Source organism: Nanorana parkeri, unplaced genomic scaffold (genome assembly GCF_000935625.1).
Source record: "Nanorana parkeri isolate BGI_ZX_2015 unplaced genomic scaffold, ASM93562v1 scaffold91, whole genome shotgun sequence".
Classification (NCBI taxonomy): domain Eukaryota; kingdom Metazoa; phylum Chordata; class Amphibia; order Anura; family Dicroglossidae; genus Nanorana; species Nanorana parkeri.
In genome coordinates, this window is record NW_017306359.1 from 2,377,817 (window position 1) to 2,383,269 (window position 5,453).

Sequence of the window (5,453 nt, forward strand, 5' to 3'; positions counted from 1 at the left end):
CCCCCCCCACCCTCATCATCTCCATAACCTATCTATATATAAAACCATGCTAAAACAGCCATGTTGTATCTAAGTCCATAGCTGTATGAGTATATAAGGGTGTCTATACCTGTGTATATGTTAAAAAAGGTGTTCAAAGCGTAGCCTTCAATAATTTAGAAACGTTTCTACATCAAAAGAGTTCCCCAAAAAGAATGGTGGCACATGAAAGAGAAGACACAGAACAGTTCACTCTAAAACACTCCAAAAAAGTCTATTGTATAATATGCTCTATTAAAGTAAAGAAAAGAAAAGGAGAAAGGAAACTTTTTATACACAGAAGATATATGGTATAATGTTAAAACTGCTTCTACAAATTGTGCAGATATATATCTATATCGTACAATGAAAGCAAACAACCATCTCATTTTGAGTTACTGGTGAAATGCAATAATTTCTAAACTTGAACAGAGACATATTTTAACAGCATTTGATGTCTCTTTCATCATAATTATGTCTACTCTAATATTCTCTTTCCAAGATCTCCAGCTGATCTCATGGGATTGTTAAAAAATGGATGTGCTTTGATTTCATGTTACAGAGCCAAGGCACATATCACTAGTCACTTCCTTCACTACCACACCCTTTGAACACTTCTGGTTTCCACACTAACAATCTCAATGGCCTTGGCAAATTCAAAATATGAAAGATATGTTTTATCCCAAACTAATTTTGGGTTATGAAGATGGTCTTATTTAGGAATTACATGTGGTTTCCCTTAAGGAGATGAATACATACTGTATCTTTGTGAATATCTGCATTTTTAAAATAGCTAAGCATGCTAATATTTTTCTTCTATATGTTTAAAAGGTGAATGATGTGCTCTGGTGGCTGACACTGCACTAAATGGAATTTTCTCTTTCATAAAGAAGTTTTATGGTTAAAAATAAATATATCTTACTATGTACAAATAACGTGTCACAAATGTATCACCATGTAATAAAGCAGTTTTACTGTAACAACTAAAATAGTATTAAAAAAAGATATATATTACGTATAATTTACATAGTGCCACTAATGTTGCTTATGCAGCATTTTACCAAATTCCTTTTAAAATAATGTATAAGGACTAAACTATATGCCTCATATAACTATGTGAATTAACCTCTTGTCAGCTATTGCATCATCTGGACAAATCAGTATGATGCAACATAGGTGATTGCCAAGAAGATGTTAAAAATATTTCAGGTAAATTGAATGTTTTAAGTTTACAAAATATTAAACTTTTTTATCTACAAAAAATTATAATGTTATAAATAAACACTTAACACTTGGAAGGTGGTTTTGCAGATCACCAAAGCCTTTGTTACTGACATTTTGTAGAGAGACATGCAAAGCAGGAAGACGGGTGGATGAGTTAATCTCCTGACTGATACAGCTATGTGTGCAATCTGAGCTTCAGTTATTCCGGTCAGTAAGCAACAGGTTTCTTTAGCAAAACAATAAGGCTTGGTTCATACCTGTTTACATGCAACAGGGCACCCGCAGGTATGTATGTTTTACATGTGTTCATTTCAATGAGTTGCCCGATGTGTGACAATCGCACCAAAGAAGTGTGTGCACCTTTTTTTTTTATAGACAGTCAGCACAAAAACACATGGTACTTTTGTACCATGCATTTTGCCATGCTACAATGCACGTACTTTGGCAGGTGCGGTACAACAATGTGTCTAGTAAAAAAGATACCCATGTTTGTGTGCCATGGGAATGCATTCCATTTAGCTCCTGGGAGTTAAGATTTGTCTGGTAAATGTGAAAGGAGCCTACAACTGGAAATAGTAAAATTGCAATATTCACATGCAATAGTTTATATATAAATACTGTTGACTCTGTGTAAATCTTATATAATATATCATATATATTAGGGATGTCCCGATACCACTTTTTTAAGACCAAGTATAAGTACTTCCCCTCATGTACTTGTCGATACCAATTACCGATACTTTTTCTTAAAGGGACATGTGACTTTTTTTCTAAAACAACACAAACTGATAATTTTAGGGCAGTTAAAGCTAATTAATGAATTCATATTCACATTGTCAGCACAGTCTACTGCTAAGTCAGTGTGAGGTGTGAACAAGACAAAAAGGTCTTCTCACCAACTTGGCATACATGTTTGGAATAAAAGACTGAATAGCACAACACCATGGGCCACCTGACCAGTTCGGTGATTTAGGACAAGAGTGTCATTGTGCTGAACTGTTAAATGCCTTTTCATGAAAATAAAATAAAGCAACATGCAATAGACAGGAGATACAGGCACTCTGCTGGGAAGGGAGACCATAAAAAATAATGAGCAGCTTTTTACTTCCTCCCTTTTATTAACTTTCTGTACAAGACAACCTAACACGTTATGTCGAAATGCACTTACTACTCTACGGCACTCCAATAGACTGATGGCAAAATGTCATACAGTTTCCTGTCTATTATTTGGCGTATAGAATTGTACATAAGCAGGAAGCTTACCTCTGTATAGTCTGGGTTTACATACCAGAAAACTATTTACTGTAAGCATTAAAATAAAAATTAACTAAAAATATTAAGTTTTAATCTCACAAGATATTTATCCTAGCTAAGACATTTGTATTAGTTAACCACTTGCCGTCCGCCCGTTGTAAAAAAACGGACGGACGGCACTGCAGCATTGGCGGGTTGCCGTCTCCGGACGGCATTTTTTTTCTGCTCGCGCACGCCCCCTGGCGGGCACGCACAGGCAGAAAAGACCCGACCAATGCAAACACCCGTTACCGGGTGTTTCACATATAGACGAACACTGGATGGGAACGGGGTTTAACACCACGGATGTCAACTGGTTAAATAATGTATTTAGTGCATATTTCAGACATGTCTAACAGGGAAACAAAGTACATCTGTAAGGAAAATAAAATTCTTAACCCAGCCCCTGACACTAAGAAGCCTCCGTTTCCTGTAATTACCATTACTGCTGCACACTGAATGGCACATCACCTTCCTACATGTGACAGTGCTGGGGCCTGGTGATTGGCCACTGGGAGCTGCATTGTTCCAAAGCAGGTGGTGTGCCACAAACTCCTATGTATGTATAGTCCACAAAGATGTCTAGAATATTTTTGTGTGTGATGGGCTTGCTTTAAAAACAATAAGGCTTATTACAGGGAAATTCCACCTTTTCAAAAATCACACTACTTTATAAAATAAAAAAATGTTTAATAAAAAAAGCCTTCTTTCTACCTTAAAGCGACACAAAACCCTCAGCTTTTTTCTCCTTAGTATAACACACAGGCAAGTATTTGCAATTAATTGGATCTCAGTTACGGATCAATAAACCCAGCTTGTTTATTCATTTGCAGCGTAAAGGTATGCAACCCTATTACCTCATGTAGGGAGATACTTGAGAAATGATCACACAATTGAATGGTTGAGCAATCTGCGTTGTAGAGAGAGGCAACAGTCATTTGCAGGAGTTTATGGGAATATTGAGGAAGTTACTTCGCTGCTCAATGATTCTCGAGCAACAAACAATAGTCAATGGTAGAAATAATAAATACTTGCAGTTAGTGGAATCCTATAGTAAGTCCTAGATATGCCTTCAGGATGCAACCGTGGTCTCTAGACAATTCCGCAAGCATGATGTAAGGAAAATTGAAGAGATTCCTCTGAGTCAGGATAACTTGCTGTGGTATGAGTAGGGGAAAAAGCCAGGTGAGGTAGCAGTTTCTTTAGTGTAAGTTGGTAGCGTTTGAGAGAAGCAAGGGGTTAACAGCCAGACAAGCACAGTAGAAGTGAAGGAGAGAGAGATGGAATCCTCAGTTTGGAAAGCAGTTATAACTGCTATTTGGAGAGCTTCTGTCAAGCACGCAATTGCCAGCATTTATTTATTTGCACGAACGCTGTGCAACTGAATTTCATGGTTTAAACCGCCTAGGAACGAGGAGCCGCATGATGTCATCGGTGGGGAGATGGGAGACAACCGAATGACCAAATGTGTGACAACGGACAGGTGAGTATGTTACACTTATACACATCTACACAATGAACATTCTCCAAAGCCACATTTATTTATGTTTTAAAATAAAGCCTTACTATTCTATACTATTACTTAATTCTGTTTAGAAAGTCTGTTTTGCTCGCTCCCGTTGCTCTTCTCTCCACTCACACTTCCTGTCACCTAGTAAGAGCCATGCACGTTGATTCTGGTCATGTGCACATCTTTCTTTGCCTACAACTTCCATGAGGCAGAGAGGAATCATCTCTCACTGCACACAGCTGCCTCCCCTCACTCTCATCACTAAACACAATATGACAGTTTCACTGCTTGTAATCTCCTCTACAATGCACTGAATTATCATAACTACTTACAACAGCTTTACAACACATCTACAACAAATCTACAACAAACATCAAGTTTACAACAATCTACACAGAAAAACAACTTCATTTCAAATGTAGGAGCCGTATCCTCTGTGTGTGTGTGACCAGATTCAGTATGTGAGCTCAGAAGAAAGTACGAGGCTGGTGACAGCTCACATGCGGAATCTCCTTACAAGCAGCTCCCCTCACACTCCCTCCACGGTAAGTCAGGAGGAGAGAGATCAAAGAACATATATTAATGTGGGAGAGCTGAAGAAATCCCAGCTCCTTGCAGAGTCTAAAGGGGAGAATTTGTGGGCGGAGACTGAGAAGACACGCCTTCTGCATGTTGTAGTCCTTTACATGAACCACAAAGGGTGGCTACTTTTCAGCTCCCATAGGCACCATGGAGAAGAAAAGTAGCCACCCTCTGGCAGGAAGTTGTGGATGGAGAAAAATATAATCAATTTTGGAGCATTTAGAGCTGAACAATGAGAAAAAAAGGTACACAGTCATTTATTATTTATACAATAGAAGTTATTTTTATTATTTCATTTCTCAGTTTAATGTCGCCTTAAGCAAGGCCAGATTAGGCTGTCTGTCAGTGGGGTCCTCACAGTGTCCTGAAGGCTCCAGTGGTGTCATGATGATGTTATGGCAAGGGGCAACAAAAATTACTGGCAGGCAGCGGACACAGACAGCAGTGCTGGATCATCTGACTTCACTAGCAGCAGAGGCACCATGGTGAGTCACATGGTGGCATATTCAGGTTATTTAAAAAGGGCTTAGGAAGACTTTTTTTCTATAACATTGGTGAATAGGTAGGGGGGTTGGGTTTTTATATTTGTCCAGAGATAGGCTTTAAGCGTAGGACAGAACTCTCCACATTATGGATGCAGACAGTGAAGCAGGTAGCACTCTGTCTAATGATACCCAACCCAGGCCCCATTTTCAATCCAGTATGAAAGTGGTTGGTACTGAGTATTACTGACAAGGCAGTGAATGGCATCCTACAAATCCTCTCTGTCACCGTATTTACTTTTTAATGGAAGCACTATCAGATGTGCCCTTTCTTACCAATCACC